Raw genomic sequence first — 24458 nt, 5'->3', positions numbered from 1 at the left:
TAGAGACGTTAAATGACACAGAAATACACAACGACGCTCGAATGTCTGTCTAAAGTGTTCAAATCTGAAGAGAAGTATCCTACTCCTAGTGGCAAACCCCCAAGGAAGAATTGTACTATTGATATTTCTGAGTGTGAATACATTTACCTTGTTCAGAGAATAATTAATTGTATATTATATTCCTTGTCTTACATCATTCTTCATCACATCAAATAAAAAACATAACTTTGTAAATATTTAACTGACATTCTGTATATGCTAGGAACTAGCTAGCTGGTTCGGTAGCAGGCAGCCCAGCTAGGTGCGCAAGTGAAAGACGCTCAATATGGCTTGAGTTGCACGCATAATTATAGACGTTTGACCTCAAAACCTCATGACTTGGTTTTACTACTCGGAGACAAAACTAGCAGCCAACGGAGGGAAATGGCGCAACCCCGAGAGAGCTAGACGGCGAGCAACTTTACTCGCGGGGCATTTTGGAACCTAGTGAAAACGAGATTATGTGAATCATTCATGAGCCTACCGATGAGGCCGATGCCCTAATACACACCATCGGTGGCGTGACGTCATGGGACCGGATCCGCTCGCTTTTGTGGCAAGGGATCTTACAGGGCTCATTGATGGAAGCAATACGCTCGCTGATTGGTCGTTATCTCTCAAATAGCGATAGAACTGTTTCATCGCAGTAATGCAAATCTTTGAATGCTATAACTTATTTTTTTTCCTTATCAGACCTCATCAAACAAATTTACAGTGTTTTGTTAGTCGGATTTTACTTTGTCCGTCAAAATTAAATAATTTTTCAGCCTAGAGTATCTCTTTATCCAAGGCAATATATTGTCACGAAATGGGTTTTATTTCGTGTTAGGAAGTTATTTTTGGTTGATTTATATTGATTTTGTCGTAGATGGAGATATTACATGCATATTTCTACAGTAATAATACGTAGATAAGACATTGAAAATTATGCATGTTTTGAACCGTTTTTGTGGAATAACAATTTTCTGGAGATGCTTAACTGATTATTATGGTTATCACTAGCTTGATCTAAATAAATGCTTTAATTTGATATGTCATTCATGCATATCCGGTTTTGGAGACCAAAGTTATAGCTGTTTTAAGATTGTAACAGAGGTTAACTATAACAGATATTGTATAATTAATGCATAAGTACAGTAAGTTGTTGTACTCGTGAGGCTTTGCCGATGATCTGTTGAAATACGGCGCCCACGGGGTGCATTGCACGTAAAGTATGCAGATCGATTTGGATTCGCTATCCAATAAATAAAGTTGGTGGATGCGATCGAAATGATTTATATGATCGTTCGCATGTCTTTCCACGGGGAAACCTAGAATCCTAGGCGACGACTGTGGTTAGATTTCCTTGTATGTTGGGTCTTTTGCACGCCAGCAAGAGACTATACCAGGGCTTGCTCTTTTGGTAGTCTGGTTGGTCTGGAAGCGGACGGCTGGTGGTCCGGAGCAGACGGGTTGGTCTGAAGCGGATAGTTGCTGGTCTGGAAGCAGACGGTCGGAGGTCCGGAGCAGACAACGGGGAAAACTACAAGTAGAGCAGAGCCAATGGGTGTGGTCGTGGGAGCCTGACTGCAGAAGGACCCATACATATGGTCGAAGAACCAGACGTAGTTTCCGGTACTGAACAGAGGTTCCTGGTTGCAGTACGGTAACAGACGTGGTTGCGGTACTGAACAGACGTGGTTGCAGTACGGAATCAGACGTGCTTGGTTGCAGTACTGAACAGATGTCAGTGGTTGCAGTACGGACTCAGACGTGGTCGTGGTACTGAACAGATGTGGTTGCAGTACTGAACAGATGTCAGTGGTTGCAGTACGGACTCAGACGTGGTCGTGGTACTGAACAGACGTGGTTGCAGTACTGAACAGATGTCGGTGGTTGCAGTACGGACTCAGACGTGGTCGTGGTACTGAACAGACGTGGTTGCAGTGCTGAACAGACGTTGTTGCAGTACGGTATCAGACGTGGTCGTGTACTGAACAGACGTGGTTGCAGTACGGAAATTCAGACGTGGTTGCAGTACGGAGCAGACGTGGTTGCTGTACTGAACAGACGTAGTAGCTGGTCGTAAGCAGACGACAGAGGAAATTACCATAGTCCATACCTATGGTCGAGAGAGCTTAACTACAGGAATCAGATGCATATGGTCGTAGGAGCTTAACTACAGGAATCAGATGCATATGGTCGTAGGAAATTAACTACAGGAATCAGATGCATATGGTCGGGTGAGCTGTTGGAGCTGACAACAAAGAGTGTAGCCGTCTGGAGGTTGCCTGGTTGTGGTACTGACAGGATCGAGGCGTGTGCAAGTGTCAACTGCGGCAGTATATCTCTGCCAAACGGATCCACGACTAAAAGTTTGGAAATCGACGTGGCGACACACCCGCCGGCGGCAGGCATCCTGACAAGAGCGAGCTGCCGGCGGACCGAACCCACGCCGCCGCCCAGCGGTTCCGTCACAATATTTACAAGAATAAATAATCAGTATCACTTTTGTTGGTATTATTTTTATCATTGCCATCATCATTACTATTGATATTAAGCGTTTGTTTCCTCATTTAAATTGCAAATTATGAACATCCTTACTTAAGGTTCACAAATAGTTTCTCTTTCAGGATACAACATTTCTGCTGTTTTGAAACAATCTAAAAGTGAGTGAAAGAAAACACGAAAGGGAGAAGGAGGATAGGAAGTGGTAAAAAAGCCATCCTAACATTTTATTTTGAACTCACCTTTTTTGACATCCGTGAACTTGGCAGTCATCTTGCGTTGGTACACTTGTGGATGTGGACGGCGCAATTACGGGTTCGCTCGTTGACTTTCCGTAAGACAGTGCTAAAAAGAAGAGAAGATGGCCAGCATTACATATCGTAGTTAAGGGGCTACATGCCGCAAGTCTCCCCTCTCCCCCCCCCCCTCCCAAACGAAAAAAAGGCCCAGATTAATCGATGATTTATCATAACCTAATTATAAATACGATAGCCAAATGACCCACCAATGTAAAGCTGGGCATATCCTACTTCTGAAATTACTTAGATTATTCCTCAGCCATCCCGAAATCTTAGATCAAGCTCAAAAGCATTATTTGTTGTTCCCTCTGTCTTTACAAAGTCATGTGGTGAGCGTGCTTTTACTCATGCCTCTGCTGTCCTCTGGAATGCTTTACCTAATTCAATGAGATATCAAAGTGATTTATGTACATTCAGGAGATCCCTCAAAACATATCTTTTCAATGCATAAAAAAACTAACTTTGAACTTATGGTCCAATCTAAATATCTCGATTACTTTATTCTTATATACCTTTCACTATTTCTTCTTTAAGCACATAGGGACATGCTTTGCTATGTGTGATGCGCTATACAAGAATTGAGCATTATTATTATTATTATTATTCATGCATGAGTGAGCAAAAAAAATTGAAGGATACAAAAACTAATTTGATGGGAGTATCTGAATTTGAGAAAGAAAATCACATGCCTAAAAGGTTCAATTATGCTCTATCTTAAAGGGAAATGAAACCTTTGACACAAGTAGGTCTGTGCCGAAACAGAAAAATCAAAGAATAAGTTCAAAGAAACTTTGAAAAAATCTGAAAAATAATGAGAAAGTTATGAGCATTTGAATATTGCATATTGCAATCACTAATGCCATAGAGATCCTTCCATTGGCAATGTGACAAGGATGTGTGATGTCATATGTGAACGACTTTCCCTCTGTTGGACTACCCGCGTCGTTTGATGGGGAAATACCCACAACATTTCCTCTTGTTTCTTTTTATATGGTGATACAAACTTTTTGTAGATGGTGTATTCTTTGAAAATCTGTATTACTTGCATTCTTACTGACAGAAGCAGTTTAAGTGAAATGTATACCAAAGTAGTGGGGAAAGTTGTTCACAAGTGACATCACACACTTTTGTCGCATTGCCAATATGAGTATGTTCATAGCATTAGTGATCGCATTAGTCAAATGCTCATATATTTCTCATTATCTGTCCAAGTTTTCTTAACCTTTCGTTGAGCTGTTTCTTTATTTTTTCTGTTTTCACACAAGCTTTCTTGTTCCAAAGGTTTCATTCTCCTTTAATCACAGACAATGGGCAAGACAATACAATGCTTGTATTTCCATAATTTTCTTAAATAAATGCGTTTTCACTGGTTTCACACAAGGTAATAATGCGTGAACGATCGTAGAAAAAGAAAAAAAAAACGAAAAAAAAACGTGTCAAGTGAGTCAGGAATCTAGCCCGTAAAACCTCTTCATCTATGAAATTATTAAAATTCAAGTCTTATTTCAAATAACCAGAACTTATTTTATTTACAGACCATTTTCTGTAATTGAGTTATCAAATTATAAAGCAGTTATTGAACTTTTTGAAAATGTGGTTTTCTTTTTAAAACCCATATGAAGCCCGCCACGTGATTTTTTGTATCTCCTCTTGAAATTGTGTTGGCTTACTCATGCGTGAATGAAAAATGAGCGTAGTAATTTCCGATAAAAGAGGAGATTTCAAGATTGACAATGAAAGGTCATCGTCTATTGTAAAACTTATGATAAATCATAGATAACTCTCGGTTTCGTTTTTTGGTGGGATGCTTGTATATGTATACATGATATATATATATATATATATATATATATATATATATATATTTATTTATATTGTCACGAAATGGGTTTTATTTCGTGTTAGGAAATTATTTTTGGTTGATTTATAATGATTTTGTAGTAGCTGGCGATATTACATGCATGTTTCTACACTAATAATGATATAGACAAGACATGTTATGCATGTTTTGAACCGTTTTTGTGGAATAACAATCTTGGAGATGTTTAACTGATTATTATGGTTATCACTAGCTTGATCTTAATGAAAGCTTTAATTTGATATGTCATTCATGCATATCCGGTTTTGGAGACCAAAGTTATAGCTGTTTTAAGATTGTAACAGAGTTCAACTATAACAGATGTTGCATAATTATTGCATAAGTACAGTAAGTTGGTGCACTCGTGAGGCTTTGCCGATGATCTGTTGAAATACTTTTTTTTCGTTTGCATCTGTAACGGAAAGATTCAATATGCATTTCGTGTGCAAGGTTCTGGTTGCTATTATGGTAACAGCGATATACCCGATTGAGGACGACTTTTTAAAGCAACATTTGACTCCTCCTAGAGCTCGAGAGGCCGCCCAGGGGCCCACTTCCATTGATCAATGGATACCAGGAGCGACAACGCGTAAAAGGGGACAGAGTGGACAAGTACGTTACGTATAGTCCTGTGTAACATTACAAGGGTGTCAAAATTATGTTTAAAATGCTGAAAAAGGGATACTGACATATCCAATACTTGTAGTGTGTCACAATCCAAATACTTAAGAGATGAATTTTCATAATTTGGAAAAGACTTATTTCCATTATTTAGGGTGCTTTTCGAAACCCCATGGTCGCGCCTGGTATCCAGTCATCCATGGAAAAGGTTACCCCGGAATTCGAATCTAATCCCCATTTGTGGGGAAAGTAAAACATAATGCCCATTATATCGTGTGCTAGAGGCATATCGTTTGTGTAGAAGGCGTAAACAATAGAACAAAAGAAACCCGTTAGCTCAAACCATGGACCCTAGGGTCCATGCTCAAACGTATTGTATATGCTGTGTACAGAAATGGTTTCGGCTCGAGGGGTTGATCTGACCCATGAAATCAATTGCCAGTGATCCACCAATAATCCACATTAAATTCAATATCTATTCGATGGACTGTAATGATATATATCTAAGCCTTCATTCAGTAAGTTTTTCATTATTGAATATGTACTCGATTTGTTTGAAAAACAACTTTCTTATCCATGTCATAATCTATTTTAGGTCCAGCATTTCGAATATCTCCAGCCATCAGTCGTAATATACCTGTATGCATGGTGCGGGTGTCGCGGGAAAGGATTTGCACACGAAAAGCAGATGTAGGGCCTGTAAACCCCATGTAACACAAAGCTTAGCATTGATTGTACAGCAGTTTTCTACGGTTGATTCTATTGACTATAATGTACAATCAATCTTAAAAATCAAGTGTATGATTAAGCGTTATCTATTGTGTTAGGGGACCCTAATATTAGCGTCGGTGAAGATTACGCAAAGGTCCCAACTTAGTGTTGCGTGTGCGATGTCACCACTATGTTTATCCCTTAGCTACGACGGGCTTCTACAGAAGCCGATATTTTTTTGGTCTAATTTGATGAAGTTTTCAGCTTTTTCGTAATTGTTATGTACTAAAACCTCTGCCACTATTTCCTTTATAAACCTATTTCGATAACAGAATGAAAAAATATACAGCAATGTGGGGAAAAATCCCGAAAATAGGAAATCATTTCAACTTTACCAGATTTTGTCGTTGGAGTCAGACGGGGACGAATAAATTTCGTGACGAGCACGTACGCGCCCGCAAAAAGCCTGATCACGTGATTTGTTCTGACACGTGATTTGATCCATATCGTACACTAACATCTTTTCTGCAAGATCGTCACGTAATAAGCTCCGCGTTTATCCACCATTTTCGTCTTATTATTTATTTCATCAAGGATATTTCACTCTAGAGTGATATGTCCTCGGTTTTATCGATCGACTGTACTTTCAGAAAAACAAAAAAGCTTGTACAAGAGTAATGTTTTGGCACTTTGAGCTGATCTCGGTGCACTTTTGAACTTTTTCACACCCCATAGTATAATCATCTCTCTTCTAATTATTATTTTTGTCTACTATTCTGTTTGAAAAAAATAAAAGAACGTAGTTTAGCGCACCATTCATCTTATGCTCTTTTCAAAAGGGAAACGTCCATGTATTTCATGATATCCACACTACCCGAACAAAAGAATGTCAGGGAGGCCACTCAAACAAATTCCTTCTGAAAAGAGCAGGATACAGATGATCAACGACCCGAACAAAAGGAAGATTAGTGTTTATCGAGAGGATGACTTATTGGGTTACACTTCGTATTTCCGAAGTTTCGTAATTCCGAAGGTTCGTAATTCCGAAACACGTAAATTGCCTATACCTCGATGTTCGTTAATCCGAAAACGAAAAAGGGTTCGTTAATCCGAACATTTGTGGCGTAATTCCGACGATTCGTTATTCCGAAGGTTCGATAATCCGAAAACGAAATAAGGTTCGTTGTTCCGAAGGTTCGTTAATCCGAAAACGAAATAAGGTTCGTTGTTCCGAAGGTTCGTTAAACCGAAAACGAAAAAAAGGTTCGTTGATCCGAAAACGAAATAAGGTTCGTTTTTCCGAAGGTTCGTTAATCCGAAAACGAAATAAGGTTCGTTAATCCGAAAACAAAATAAGGTTCGTTTTTCCGAAGGTTCGTTAATCCGAAAACGAAATAAGGTTCGTTAATCCGAAAACAAAATAAGGTTCGTTAATCCGAAAAATGAAAACCGTGAAAGCAGAGGCAAGGGGAGGGGGCGGGGGACACTGTTGCCGTTCAATTATCATATGAGGATGGGAAGGCAAGGGCGGCCGAACGAATTTTCGTTGGGGGTAAAGCCAAAAAATGAAACTCATACGTCAAAATTGGGACTGTGGTGATATTTTCACCTTAAGATTATCATCTGCTTGAAGTCATTGTCTGTTTGATAGTGATTAAGTAGAGAATAACTTTTTGGAAGTGACTTCTTATTATGGCAAAATGTATATTTAGGCTTTATTTTTCGGGAGAGAGTATAATGAGCGAGCGGCTTGGTAAAACAAATTCAAAGGTGAAGTTGTATAACGTTTTTTGTGGTCAGTTATTCTTAAAATGGCATTATTGCGAAGTGTTGCGAGCGTGAATCACAAGCTAAACTTTAGGTTATTTCAATAAAAAATGAAAATTAGTTTTTAAAAATCCGAGCAGATTTCTGCTGTCATTAAAAAGAAAAACATGTGCATCTAACTAAAGAATTAACACGAGCGCAAAACGCGAGCTTAAACATACTGACCAGAAAAGGAACCTGTTAAAGAAAGCATTTAGTGACCTCTCTAGGATGCATATTTCACCAATCGAATGAGAGTGCGAAGCGCAAGCTGAAAATTTTCAATATTCCAGCCTGAAAACTTAACTTAACTTGTATACTTTAAAAAGAGTATTTTATTTCGAAAAAACATGAAAAACGGCATATTTATTTTTGAAAAAGGAACTTTCCCATTTTGGAAAATATTAATTCCCTTGTTTTTTATTCCATTTTTGATGCCCCCTGCCTCCCTCCCGGCGGATCCAACTTTCGTCAAATAGAGGGGGGGGGGGGGTAGCCATATTTTCCTTGATCGGCAGTTTAAAGTTGATTTTTGTTTGTTTCTTTGAAAGGGTAGTCCTAACAGTCAATAATTAGCTTTATCCTTATAAAATAAAGTAAATATGTAATAACATGATAAACCCTTTTTAAATAATGCGAGCGCGAGCTATATTTTTGTTAATATGATGGGCAATATGTTTGTGATCTTCAAAGCGAGATGCCTATGTAACTAAATTTAGATAATAACTGCTAGCAAGAAGCGCGAACAGAATTTTTAAATATATAAGCTCTGATCTGATCTAAAGGGGACATTTTAATAACTTTTTGCAGTTAGCCATGAAGACGATGCGTGTTTTAGCCAATGGCGGCGGAACGTATTTTTTGGGGGGTTGGGGGCAAAGTAAAAAAAGGGGCCAATAGGGGCAATTTGGTGCAAACGGATATTTTCACCATGAGATTATCATCTGTGTAAAGAAGTTGTGTGTTTTTGTAGTAACTAAATTGAACACAATTTTTTAAGTGATCACTAAACATGCTAAAATTATATATTTACGTTTCATTTCTGCGAGCGTAGAGAGCAAGCGGTTTGGGGGAAAAAGTCAAATCTGAAGATGTAAACTTCACCTTTTTGGTCAATACTGTGAAAAGGGCATCCTTGTGAGATGTTGCGAGCGAATCACGTGCTCAAATTTTTGGAAATTTCATGTGGGCCTAGAATGATGATATTGATATAGATATCATTTACCCAGGGAAGCCACTTCAGTTCTGAAAACTATTCTCCCAGCTATTATTTTTTTTTTTACAAGAATGCTATAGAATGTCCGATTTTCAGGTTGGAAAATCGGAAAAATTTGGCTCACGTTTCTTACTCGCATCAAGTATTGTTTATTGAGGAACTCATTCTATTCCTGGTTACTAAAAAGAAGTATGAAATGTCCAGTTTTCAGGTTGGAATATCACAAATTTTAAGCTTGCGGTTCGCGCTCTCATTATTTAGTTCGTGAGATATATATTCTATTCATGAGTCACTAAATGCAGTCCTTAAAAGATTACTTTCTGAAGCCTGTTGCATAAAACTTTTTACCTGAGAAAACTCTGGTAAAAACTGAAAACTAAGGTTAGTCTGATTTCCGCCAATTACTTTAGCACAGGGCAAAAACTCCTGTAAAAACAACCTGAGTTTTCTCAGGTAAAAAGTTTCATGCAACGGGCCCCAGGTCAGTATATAAACAAATTACAACTCGCCCTCGCATTAATTCTTTAGAAAGATACACATCTTTCTCACGATTACAAAAAATGCTCCGAATGCTCACTTCACGTCTTGTTACATGAAATGTCTACTAGTTTCAGCTTGCGATTCGCGCTTTCAACATCTCACAAGGATCATTACATCCCCTCCAATACAAATCTTATTATCTAGAGGTTGCTCGCACGCTTCCAACACACTTGATCCCCTGCATCTTTAATTAAACCATTTGCTTATAGGCAGCAATTGCTCAGATAAAATCGAAATTAGCCTATGCTTGATTAGGGCGCCATTCTTAATGAAATACATGCTTTGGCCCCAACACACGCATGTATCATCGATCGTTATTACTATCATTGCATAATATCGTGTAATCTTGTAATGACAACATCGTTTTTGTTACCAAAATGAATTATTTTCATTTTCGGAAATACGAACCTTATTTAATTTTCGGATTAACGAACCTTATTTCGTTTTCGGATTAACGAACCTTATTTCGTTTTCGGATTAACGAACCTACAGAATTACGAACCTTATTCGGTTTTCGGATTAACGAACCTTCGGAATTACTAACCTTATTTTGTTTTCGGATTAACGAACCTTCGGAATTACGAACCTTATTTCGTTTTCGGATTGACGAACCTTCGGAATTACGAACCTTATTTCGTTTTCGGATTGACGAACCTTCGGAATTACGAACCTTCGGAAATACGAACCTTCAGAATAACCGAACCTTCGGAATAACAAAGCTTCAGAATTACGAATGTATGCGGACTTATTGAATGCTTTTCGTATTTAGCAATAAAAAAACTTTTTAGGAATCCTTTTTTTTTCATTTCGCCCAACATACCGGAACTAAAAACAACAAACTTTGTCTCATTTACCAACAACACGTAGGTGCTTATGACATCCGTCAGTGATTCATATTAATTGCATAAAAGCGCTTCCCCTTGGTGATGATGCATATAAGGATGAAAGAAGAACCATTTAGGGAAATTATATAAAAAAAAAGTTCAGATGTCCCGGAGAACAAAGAGAATGAGAGACAGAGATAAAAGGGTTAATAGACCAGCACGCTTTTGCTATAAAAATTCCGTGAATATCCACAAAAACAACATGACTTTATGTTTGGTTATAGATTACTAAAAATAAATCCAACAAAGTTTGTTTGTCGCAACTCGGTCCTCAGACCCTTGTCAAACTGATGACTTTTTATTAATATTCTTGTTTGACCTACCCCCCCCCCCCCCAGATAGAAATGTTCTGACCTGCACTCTAATATTGCTTGCTTGTCTCCTCTCTCCGATTTGCTGCTTCTTTTTTGCCAATTTCTTCTTATTTAACCGGTAAATAGCGTGGTAGAAAATATTCATTTAGAAAAAAAATCCGCCCCACCCGTTTTTGTTCCCGTTACTGAAAAACAACAACATTTGGGTCGCTTACCTTGTTTAGCATCAAAACCAAAATATCTGATTTCCTATATAAAAAACAGGGGCCGCTGAGCGTTTTTGATAATGGAGGGGTTGGGCTGATAGTTGGAGGGAGTGAACCAGCCAAAATAAATATTACAAATTTATATAGACTTCGGATTTGTGTACATGTTTGCTGAAGGGGAGAGGACTGAAACTTCCTACCAACTCCGCCGACTCTGTACTCTATTAGATTGAACGATTGCAACGAAAGTGGCAAAAATGAATTTAAACTATTATGATTGTTTCAATGATTTATTTATTACCATGATTACTTCATGTGTTTTGGTTGTGAAATCAAGCAGACACATCACAAATAAAACAAAACGAAAGAACAAATAAAAAAAAAAAATAACTGCGGATGTTATAATGTATTCAAGAAAAAAATAATTTCTCTTACTTTTGGTAGTTGCTAGCATGGCTCTTTTTGAGGGAAAAGTAAGATAAAGAAATAAACGTATAAAGTGACAAAGAGAGAGTCGGGAAGTGTGATTTCAGACTTACAATTTTAGTCACTCTTACTGGTGTAACTCTTTGAAATATTTTCAGGATATTACAAATCGAATACTGATGCGCAAACTTAAGGAAGAAAATTATTTTTCTATCACAATAGCTACGTGGCAAGTCGAATTAAATGAGACATACATGTATAATTTACGAAAAAAAATCTTTAAAAAATGACTTTTAGTGAAAGATTGAGGCCTCTGTATTGCATAACCCTAAGCCCCAATTTCACAAAAATAGATTAGTCGTGCATTTTTATACGATGATCATTATCATAATCTCTTTTGCGATAAATACCTAACCACGTTATTGAAAATGGAAGATGATATAGAATTTATTGTGAAAAGACAGTTACAATAGCTGTTTTACAAGGTTTTTCGGGACTTTATTTGAGAATCTGGGAGAACAACCTCCCCCCTCCCCCTAAATTTTCGACATGACGGCCACGATGCAATATGATGAGAGGCTCACAAATGCAACAATCTCCGATCAATACAAGTAGGCGAAATCGAGGCATACTCTCGGAACGATTTCCGATGAAGAGAGAAAGAGAGAGAGAGAGGGGGGGGGAATTAGATGTAAAATGACAGGTACTGAGAATAAAACAATCAGAGAGAATGGATAGAAGGGGATGGGGCGGGTATATACCTCACTATCCAAATCGGGGTTAAGGAAGACGATACAGATATAATTTAAATGAGAAGAACTAAGAGGGAAAAAGGTGTAGATGTGAGGGGATATAGGAATACTATAGATATAGGAAAGGGAATGAAAGCGGTAGATAAAACATTCAGTTACAGGTTAGAAACCAGGGAAAGGGAAAACGAAAAAAAATCCCTTAGTACCGTTTTTAAATGCATGTAGCCTACACTTTTTTACAAATACGCAATAAGAAAAAAATACCATCCGCCAGTAACATAGAATGATTTCAGTAGCTTTCCAGTGTTATTGGAAATGTGTAAACAAATTTTCTATAAAACGGGCCCCTGATGCACTTTGAAGCCCCCCCCACCCCCGCTTTTTTTCATTCTCTCATCTTATTGCTATTATTTTGTCTTCTTTATATTTCAAAGGAAATAAACAGGAAATAAAGCAGTTTAGAACACCGTTTATCCTCTGCTCTTTCGAAAATGAAAACGTCCTTGACGTTCTTGATCTCGGCACTCCCTAAACAAAAGAAAGTCATGGCGGACGCTCAAACAAATCCCTTATAAAAAGACCAGGGAACAAATATAGCCAACGCCCTGAATAAAGTGAAGATTGCTGATTTCGTCAGGATGACTACTGCTTTTCGTATTTAGCAGTACAAAAAAGCTCTGAGGAATACTGCTTTTTATATTACGACAGTAACATTTCAACAATGTCTATTCGTTAATTGACAAAACATGCAGGCGCTTAAAGGACAAGTCCGCCTCAACAAAAAGTTGATTTGAATAAAAAGAGACAAATTCAACAAGCATATCACTGAAAATTTCATCAAAATCGGATGTAAAAGTTATGGCATTTTAAAGTTTCGCTTATTTTCCAAAAAATAGTTATGTGAACGAGCCAGTTACATCCAAATGAGAGAGTTGATGACATCACTCACTCACTATTTCTTTTGTATTTTATCATATGAACTATTTTTATTTTCTCGTCATTGTCATGTGAAATGAAGTCTCATTCCTCCCTGAACACGTGGAATTCCATTATTTTAACGTTTTGTGTCTCAGGCAAAGAGGTCCTTATCGTCAAATTCGTAAAAATTGAAATATGGTACAAAAAAAAAAAATAGTGAGTGAGTGACATCATCGACTCTCTCATTTGGATGTTACTGGCTCGTTCATATAACTATTTTGTTTAAAATAAGCGAAACTTTGAAATGTCATAACTTTCTTATTTCACATCCGATTTTGATGAAATTTTCAGCATTGTGCTTGTCTGATTTTTTTCTATTGATTCAAATCAACGTTTTTCTGAGATGGACTTGACCTTAAAGAAATGGCGAGAACGCTTTTTTCTTGAGCATTACAGCACTATATCCCCCCAAAAATACTTAGCGTTTTTGTATACGTTTCTTGAAGGGGTGGGGGTGGACTGTCGCCTCCTAGCTACTCCAACACATCTGTACTGTTTTAATTGAACGATTAAAAAGATATAGACAAAACGGGATACAAACCTTTCATGATTTATTTATTGATTTCGGTTTCGGTTGTAAAAAACCAAACGGTTAAAAAATGAATAAAATGGAGGAACATGATAAAACACTTAATTTAGATGTTACAATTTCATTAGATGAAAATAATTTACTTTCTGTCATTGTGACGAACAGTAGTCGGTAGCATGGTTATTTTGGAGGGAAAAAAGAGGATAAAGACAAATGAAACGTACAAGGAGACGAGGAGAGCGTTGAGAGGTATGATTTCAGATCCACGATATAATTTGGGCCTTATTTGCACCCTTCACTCTTTGAAATTGCCACGGAAAACATATCGAATACTGGTATGTAATCTTCAGGAACATTATTTTTTTAATTTTATAACATATCATAATTTATGAAAAGAAGATTCCAAAGACGATATTTAGTGAAACGTTGAGGCCACCGTCTTGAAGCCCCCCAAAATTACAAAATAGTTTCGGACTTTCGTTGTGCGGTGTTAAATAGTCATCATCGAACTTGCAAGGGAAAATTCGCGCTTTTTTATTCAATCTGGAAAATAAAGGAACTTGGTATGATGTGATTTCACCAAAAACGAATTATCGTTGTAATTACACACTTTGCAAATGATCTCTCTACAAGGAGGTAAAGGGACAGTTCATATGTAGCGGGTCAATAGGCAATGGAAAAAGCACTAGAGCAGACAACAAAGCGGTATCGATCGAACCCGACCTGTCCGCGCGTGCTGATTGCCCTTACGCATTTTTGTACACAGTGCCTATTGACTTGGGGAAAAGCGAAGATTTTACAAAATAACACGACTTTTTCCTCACAAATTTCTGAACTATTCTGTTGATTTGAGAAGCAAAACCTGTATTTCTAAAAAAAAATGTCTGATCTTTCATCTTTCCATTTACTGAAAATCCTGAAAATACATCAGTTTGGGGCAATTAGAAATAGATTGGGAAAACACCGCCACAGATCCAAATACCAGCAATGTACCAAAACGGCTCCGCCGCAGGGAGAGGTATCGGGATTCGCGGGTAAACACAAAAATGGTTAAGCTGCGTCGAAACGGTTCCTACTACTAGGAGGTTCCGACTACACCCAGCAGATTGCACGACTTGTATCTTGACCAGTATATATTACTTTACTGGGAACGCGCAATGGTGGATCCAAGGATTATCATCTCATCCTTGTTTACATTGAGGTAAATTTATACGTTTTATATGGTGAGGGTTTTAGAGATCCGATTTGAACCAAAATGAAAAGAATATCCTCATTTATTGTTGTTAACGCATCAACAAATTAATCCCCCCCCCCCATTTCTATGAACATCCTGTCATAAATTGAAAAGCGGATATGATCAAAGGAGATCAAAGGTGTGGGCGGGGAGCAAAGCCCTCCCAGACTGTTGACAGTAACAAACGAACCACATAAAAATCGATGAGCACAACCAATTTTGCTGGTGTTCGCTATTTGCACGTCTACTTTGAATGATCTTGGTTATACTACTATTCGTTTCAACGTACTTTTCATTCCCTTGATTAGAGTTTGAAATATCTGACCGCACGTTTGTTTTAACATTATGAGAATCGCAAATGCCCTTGATATTCATGATTCTGTTTTATTTTAAAGGTCAAGTCCACCTCAGAAAAATGTTGATTTGTATCAACATAGAAATATCAGACAAGCACGATGCTGAAAGTTTCATCAAAATAGAATGTAAAAAAAGAAAGTTATGACATTTATTAGTTTCGCTTATTTTTATCAAAATAGTTAACTGAACGAGCCAGTGACATCAACATGAGAGAATCGATGATGTCACTCACTATTTTTTTTTTATTGTTTCAATTATACAATATTTCTAATTTTACGAATTTGACGGGTAGGACCACCTTGCCTGAAGCAAAAACTGTTAAAATAATGGAATTCCACGTGCTCAGGGAGGAATGAAACTTCATTTCACATGACAATGACGAGAAAATAAAATATGTTATGTTTCGTATAATGAAATACAAACAAAATAGTGAGTGAGTGATGTCATCAGTTCCTTATTTGCATACCGACCGAGATATGCATATAACTGCTCTCTAAAATGAAGCGAAACTTTAAGCTGCCATACATTTCTTATTTTACATCGCGATTTTAATAAAATTTTCAGTATTATGCTTGTTTAATTTTTGTCTTTTTAACCAAATCAAGTTTTCGTTGGGGTGAACTTGTCCTTTAAGTTTGTCATTATTTTTTTTTATTGATATGAGATGTTTTCAATTGGTGGTGGGTGGACCTCTGTTAATAACTTGTCAATTTTGATTTAAAGAAAAAAAATCAACTCTGCTTATTAATTTCTTTAATCTATGTTAATTCTTTTATTTGTTGTTGATATGCCTTTCTTTCTTCTTTCCTAATTCCACCCTGCGCAACCCGTTAAAACTCAATGAAGAATATTTCAAATGTTTTCTAGTTCTTACACTGTTCATAAGGAGATGGATTAAGTGTATAGTTCACGCTGAAGGGAGAGGAATGGGTACGTATGGAGAAAAAAAAAATTATCCCAGAATTGATTTCCATTACATTGAATCACATTTGTGTCCTATCTTTTTAATACAAGTTTGTATGATACATGTATGTTTCCCACGTAAGGCGTGAGGAAAAAGTTTACCTCATGCATTAAATTAGATCAATTGATTAGATTCATTGCCGTAAACGAAAAAATAATAAGTTCGATGTTCCAGTCAGGGCGACCAGTTTTCACAAAATTAAATATGGGTCAATCGACAAAGCACTATGTACCATGGGATCGACTGAGCCAAGCCAAAATATCAACAAAACAGGCTACACAATGTTAGACTTGCCAACAAAATATGTTGAGAAAGGGGAAGGAAGGGTAAGCGGAAGAAAGAAAAGAGAAAGAAATGAGGAAGCAAGAAACGAATAGAGAGGGAAAAAAAACTGATGAAAAATGAAAAGGACAGAAAGTTTGAATAAAAGGATGAAAGAAAGAATAAAAAACAGATTACGGTTCCTGTCATTACTTGAAATGAATAAAGAAAGAATTAAAATAAAGGAATGGAAGATTAATAAATGTGTGAAAGAAAAAAAAACATGAGAGAAAAGTAAGATAATTGGAGGAAAAGAGAAAGAAGGAAAGAAAGAAAAATAATTCCTTCATTATTTTAAAGAAGCAAAGACAAAAGAAAAACAGGAAGGAAGCAAGGAAGGAAGAAAGGGAAAGAAGGAATAAGGGAAAATAATGAAAAGGAAAACAGAAATTAAAGAATGAAAGAAGGATGAAAGAAAAGAAAACAAATAACATCTAAAATCAAAAGTTTAATGTACAATAGATTCCGATCACGCTATTTTAAAAACATAATGGTCTATCACAAGATAACCAAAGTACATGCACATGTAAACATAATGCAAGGGTACCCTAAGAAGAGTGCGGGCACGGCCAATATTATAGAGCGCATACATCCGTAATTCAGAAGCTTCGTTATTCCGAAGGTTCGGATATTCCGAAGGTTTGTTAATCCAAAAACGAAATAAGGTTCGTTGTTCCGAAGGTTCGTTTATCCGAAAACGATATGAGGTTCGTTGTTCATTTCGTTTTTGCACTAACGAACCTTCGGAATTACGACTCTCATTTCGTTTTCGTATTAACGAACCTTCGGAATTACGCCACAAATGTTCAGATTAACGAACCCTTTGTCGTTTTCGGATTAACGAACATCGAGGTATAGGCAATATACGTGTTTCGGATTTACAAACCTTCGGAATTACGAAGTGTAACCATTATAGAGCATGCGGGAAACTACAGGCGCTGCTAAACACCCTAGTCTGATACCCTTGAATACCCTTGGTTAGACGCGAAAGCACCCTAGTGTGTTTGCGTGCTCGGGCGTGACGTTTACTGCAGCCGGCACTGTATAATGACACAATACTACGTTCATTGAGATTTGACCTTGATCATGTGACCTAAAACTTGTCAGTGATACTTGATTAGCCCTATATCTACATTTTATACACTATATCTTTAAACGTTGAAAGTTAAGGCAGCAATCTAATAATTACCTCTAAAATGGCAAAAGTTTAATGACTTTAAGTGACCTATGACTTTGGTCATGTAACTTGAAATTCGCATGAGATTTTTAGTAATAATTGATGTTCAAGTTTTATGAACTAGACTAATAAACTTTCAAAGTTAAGATGGTAATTCAACAAATACCCCCAACTTGGTCAAAGTTAATTGACCTTTGACCTTGGTCATGTGAAACTCGGACGGGATGTTCAAAGATACTTAATTATTCTTATGTCCAAGTTTCATGAATCAGATTTATAAATTTTCAAATTTATGATAATTCAACAGATACCCCAACACGGCCAAAGTTCATTGACCTTTGACGTTGGTCATGTGACCTGAAATTGCACAGGATGTTTAGTGATACTTGATTACTCTTTTGTCCAAATTTCATGAATCAGATCCATAAAATAATATTTAAAGTTATGATGGTAATTCAACAGATATCCTCAATATGGCCAAAATTCTTTGACCCTAATTGACCCTTGACCTAGGTGATGTTACGTAAAACTCAATTGGATCTTTAGTAATACTTGATTAATCTTATCCAGTCAAGGAAACTCCCGCTTTTGTGAGAGCGACAGAATCTCGAATAAAAGGGATTTGTGGTCTCATGACGTAATCTTTTAGGATCTCACCAAATACCTTTCCTGTACAAAGTGAATGGTTTCTTTTTGACATACCCTCACTAAAAAAATCATATAAAAAAGCATAACGGTGGCGGATTTTTATTTTCAAATATGTATAAAAGAAAACTAAATTTCTCATCTATATTCGAAAAAAGAGAAGTTTATGATGAAAAAATGCAAGCAAAAGTTCTCGTAAGAGGACGATAGTCTCTGCGTTCAGCCTTTGTGCCGCGATACTCCGCTGCATGTTGTAGCCGAACGTGTGGTGTGTGTGTGTGTACTGCGTGTACAAAGTGTGCATAGAGCTATGGTACTACCATGGACCTTCCATGATCATGCTGAAAGTTATTTTGGGTACGGCATTACGTAATATCTGATAAGAAAGACTTGGAAAATATATTTGTTCTCATGGTAATTACTCTAACCAGCTCTCCGGCGGTTAGTGCTATCATATCATGGGCTAAATGGAAAATGGACATGCAGTTCTCGATAATGTTCATAATCTAAACCATTGATCTCACACCTGTTCACTGCTAGCATGGATCATGTCGAATGGAGAATGGTCATGATCATAATGACATGACATCATGATATCGCTTTTAACTCATCTGGGCTGGACGTTTGGGGGAAGTTTGGACATGGATCGAGCTGACAGGCAGACTTTTATAATGCACTTGATTCGGTGACCGCTAGCCCCAATACTTTGCATTATGTTTGTTTTGAAGGTGAATACAGTATACTTTTTTTCCAATTCGTTTGCTTCGTGAACCAGCCAATGATTGTTCTAGGACAGACCTGTATTCGGCATGTTTTGAAATTGCATAACGACTTAATTTCCATGACTTCCGCCGGCACTAGTAGTGGAAATACTATTATTTGTATTGATCATGGATTGTGCCCTTGTGCAGCAGATCATAAGCTGAAGATGAATGCTCAGGAATTTACATGAAAGTTGGATATTACGGATATACATGACGGTGGATCCAAAAATATGGTCTAATTACGGCACATTTAACGTCCGGATTAAGGGTAAGTGATGAACGAAAATCAAATTGAATGCTTGCTTAATAAGAGAGAGAGAAAGAGAGAAACACAAGTTTTACAAATAAGAATGTCCCGAACAATGCACGGTTGTATACACGCGTACACATTTTCACCGCTCTTACCGAGTGTTTCGCACACATACATAAGGGTCTGAAAACAGCCGAGAAAGACTACACAGGGCGAAGTTTTCCAGCGGTGATTCACGCTTCGGTGAACGCAACTATCTCGAAAAAGAGACTTTTCAAACGATCTTGGAAAATCGGGAGTTTCCCTGACTGTTATATGTAAGGTTCATGAACTAGGTTCATATATGTTCGAAGTTATGATGACCTTTCAAAAACTTAACCTTAGGTTAAGATTTTGATGTTGATACCCCCAACAAGATCAAGTTCATTGACCCTAAATGACCTTTGACAATGGTCATGTGACCTGAAACTCAAGCAGAAGGTTGAATAATACTTGATTAACCTTTGGCCAAGTTTCATGGACTGGGTCTATATACTTTCTAGGTTATGCTTTCATTTCAAAAACTTAACCTTCGGTTAAGTTTTGGTGTTGACGCCGCCGCCTCAGTCGGAAAAGCAGCGACTATAGTCTTACTCTGTTCTGCAGTCTCATTCTGCTATGCAGGTGAGACAAAATCTATCACAAAAGTTGATATTTTACTCGCTCGCTCGCTCACAATTCATTTCATCCGATCTACCATATCTAGCTCCTTCAAAATTTATTCAATACACCACTGCAATTGAAAGACATAAATCCTTTCCTGTTTGTCCTGTCAAGCAAGCAATTGAACTTGGTCAATGAATCAATAACCCCTTGAAAATAGGATTTATGTTTTTAAAGGTACCATAACATAATTTGCTCTACATAATAAAATACAATTTGAATAATTACGAGTTCTCCAAACCAATAATGCAAATCTTCTTGCTTGGGTTGACAAAATGTCTTCTCCAATTTTTTTTTTTACTTAGGAAGGAAAATTGGAAGGCTAAACAAATATTTTAGTGAAAAAACAACATAATAATTCAAATAAATGAATACATTTGTAAATGAGATTTAAGAGTATGATTCGAAAAACATGGCAAAGATAATGAAAAGGTTGAAAGGTCTGCTGATTAGCAAGACGTCTGATTATCAAATTTCTCATTCTGCAATTTTGGCGAAAACCTCTTTTTGAACCCCCGACAAAAACGTCCCGTGTTTGCTTAAGCATGAATTTTTTTTTGAATGGCACTTCGAAGACAGGATTTGAGAGCATCTATTAACATCAAATTATGGATATCATGATTTGAAACAAATATTTTATGGACTTTTAAAAACTGTCTCGTTTTGTTTAATACACACTGTATAGGCCCTACCAATAGTCTCTACAATGTAAATGGGGACAGATTCCTTTGTAAGAATTTGGATTTGGTTGACTATGAAATCCATATTATCATCATGTATGATAAAATATTATCTGAACACATATTTTTTTATAAGGATAAACATATTCATTATAAACGCATGGCCTTATTATATATCAATGGAAAGGTAATGATGTGGGGATTATATTATCATTTAGTCATTTGAAAATATTGAAAATGACACATAAGATCGAAATCGCCTATTAAAAAGCGCTTAAATGCCTTTCCGAAAGATGCCTCGCATCGGTCTCTGAATTGACTCGAATTTGATGACGTGTATGTCTCTACGAGAGACGTGATTGGCTCTCACACGTCAAGCATGCAAAATGTACTGTGAATGCCAGTGCCCGTGCGATTTGAATGGGGACAAATAATTTTCACAAGAACGTAGAAATTGGGATGCGGTGATTCTCAGAGTATGGTGGTCTGTACAGATTAACTATTCTGAGTTTGCATGAACCAAAGGTAATGTTATTTACAGCAAATTCAAATAACTTCGTTTCGCCAGCCTTTACCTCATGAACATCGATGGTATCTTTGTAAAGGAGATCTTTTCCTCCTCCTCGACGACACGCCCGTGGAGGATGGTTGAATTTGTAACCTGAAGGGACGACGTCATTAATGACTGCTGCGTCGTTCTCGGTAAGCCATGTTTCGGTTATCACGTATAGATCGGCTTTACTGTCACGAACATAGACCAGTACTGCTGCTGACTTATTTCTTAATGACCTGAAATTGGCAGTGCAAAGTGTGAGTGACTCCTGTCCAGCAGAATTGATGTGTGATCGCAGTATCTCTACATGATTGCTGATACCTCTGCTATGACATCCTGAGTGTTCGATAGGCTGGTTATGCCTCGGCATAAATTCGACAACAGGAATATGGTATTCTGCAATGCCTGCTTCTGTTGCAGAAAGAGCAAGTGACTGTTGTGTATCATGGTCATAATGTGATGTCTGGAGAGGTGATGTACATGTTACTCTTTGTCTGCTGACCCCTCCGGTTCCTCTACGAGTTGTCCTCCGACGATTAAGTCAAAGGGACTTGATGATAGAATAAACATCGCGCGGTATCTTCTGGATAGAAATAGACTCTCACGACTGAGTGCGTACAGATTCTTTACTAACATTAGCAGTCGACCCAGGATTCCTATGAATATCTCCAGCTTTCAGTACTTCAATCTGGAAGGAAGCATAGCTATTGGAATTGTACAGAATTCTTCTCTTAAGAAAGTGCTTCCTAATGAGGGGCTGCTGAACAAAGTTAGGATTTAATGATAGATAATTTTATATCAAAATACTGCAATCCAAATACTGCAATTTCCCCATAAATGACGTATTGATAAGTTATATCTCGTTAGTATATAGGGATAATTTGCATTCAATACTTCGTTCATAGACCACAATTACTTGTAGTTTGATGCTTATTTTGGTAAAAAAGTGGTTTTTCCTGATATTATATATATATATATATATAATATATATAATTGGTGATGCCGAAAAACTGTCTCTGTCGAGAATCGAACCCGGGCCCCCAGCTTTGAACGCCGGTGCCTTAACAACTAGACCACAGACACGGGTTAGTGGACAGTGCAACCCTGATCCAATTGACCGTCAGATAGACAGAATTAAGGTTAAGGCACCGGCGTTCAAAGCTGGGGGCCCGGGTTCGATTCCTGGAAGAGACCTTTTTTCGGCATCACCAATTTTTCCAAAGGGTAGATAGCTCTGGGGAACCTTGATTTAAGGTACGCCTACCATTGTTCTCTTCATCCATTTCTTTGCACAATTTTTTTGAAATAAAAGAGTTGCCAAAGCTGTTGTACATGTATAACTTCTCACACATTTGTATGCTTTCTCCCATACGTGTACTGTATCAAAGCACTAGCTTTGTATCAAAGCAATAGCTTTGATCCAGCTGAGGCATGGCGGCTTGTCATTGTTCAAAACCTAACTTCACCCGACAAAATAAATTATAATTGGTATGGTGTCGGAAATCTGTCTATCTGACGGTCAATTGGATCAGGGTTGCACTATCCACTAACCCGTCTCTGTGGTCTAGTGGTTAAGGCACCGGCGCTCAAAGCTGGGGCCCGGATTCGATACCCGGCAGAGACATTTTTCCGGCATTACCAATTTTTCCAAAGGGTAGATAGCTCTTGGGAACCTTGATTTAAGCTACGCCTACCATTGTTCTCTTCCTCCATTTCTTTACACTATATATATATGTATATATATATACATATATATATATATATACAGTGCGTCCCAGAATAAACGAAACCGAGATTTAGCGATCATTTATCATAACTTAATCATAAATAGAATAGACAAATGACCTACCAATTTAAAGCTTAGAATCTCCTCTTTCATCTGATATTACTTAGGTTATTTCTTATTCACGCATGAGTGAGCAAAAACAATTTGAAGAAAGGATACCAAAAACTCATTTGGCGGGGGTTATCTGGGTTTCAAAAAGAAAACCACATTTCTGAAAAGTTCAATATCTGCTCTTTAATTTGGTACCAAAATTACAAAAAATGGTCAAGAAATAAAAAGTTCTGTTCATTTGAAATAAGGCTTGTATTTCCAAAATTTCATGAGATAAACGCGTTTTCACCGGTTTCCCACAGAAGCTTTCGCATGGGGAACAAAAGATTTAATGCATGGCTGATCGTCAACAAAACAGAGTGTCGAGAGAGTTTGAAAGCCATCCTGGAGAACCTCTTCATTTTTATGAAATTATTGAAATTCAAGCCTTATTTCAAATGACCAGAACTGACCATTTTCTGTAATTGAGGTATCAAATTAAAGAGGAGATATTGAACTTTTTAAAAATGTGGTTTTCTTTTTGAAACCCAGATACCCCACCCCAAATGAGTTTTTGATGTCCTTTTTTTTTTTTCTCGCGCAACGTCATGGAGGACGGCCGCAACCCGTTGTCTTCTGACTAGAAAATTTCGCCTAGGACCCAAATTCAGGATGTAATACACCTCAAACTTTGGAAACTAATCTAGTATGAGTGACTCTGCAAAGCATAATCCAGGACGTGACCCATATTTTCTTCGTCAAAAGAGAAAAAAAGGTGATAAAAGTGACTCAAATAGGGACTCAACTACTCGACCACGTGCACCCGCACCGCAACACACAGACGCCCCATCTACAGGCAGCATTACACCAGAAAACACCGCAGAAAAGGCGACGTTTGCTCATCCCATAACTTCACACACAGATACGCAAGAATCAAACATGGCGGACAAAAACGAACCGGTGAGTCATGCTGAATTTCTAAAGGTCACAAACACAATTATTGACAAAATTGATAATATGAACTCGAATGTTTCTTCTCTGAGAAAGGAGATCATAGACATCAAGAAATCAATAGCTGATTTAGAGAAATTTGCTACTGACTCTTCTGATAGGCTAACAAAAATTGAAAATGAATCATTGCCAAGCATGCGAAAGGAAACACAAAGAGTAGAGTCTGACTTGAATGTGAAGCTTAGTGCACTTGAAATCTACGATAGAAAAATGAATCTGTTGCTATATGGGGCAAAACGAGAAACTGATGAGAACATTGTCCATGTGGTGGGAAAGGTCTTCAAAGAAATGGGTATCCAGCAAGATATACTCCTCAGT

At 37.4% G+C, this 24458-nt stretch overlaps 1 pseudogene; it reads right to left on the bottom strand.

The window, feature by feature from the left end:
* Positions 1 to 21197: 21197 nt before the first annotated feature.
* Positions 21198 to 22091, bottom strand: LOC121417651 (annotated as a pseudogene).
* Between the last annotated feature and the right edge of the window lie 2367 nt (positions 22092 to 24458).

This window comes from Lytechinus variegatus, chromosome 6 (assembly GCF_018143015.1).
Source record: "Lytechinus variegatus isolate NC3 chromosome 6, Lvar_3.0, whole genome shotgun sequence".
In the NCBI taxonomy this organism is placed as follows: Eukaryota; Metazoa; Echinodermata; class Echinoidea; order Temnopleuroida; family Toxopneustidae; genus Lytechinus; species Lytechinus variegatus.
The sequence above is the reverse complement of the archived record's forward strand: the minus strand, read 5'-3'. Positions and strand labels throughout refer to the sequence as shown.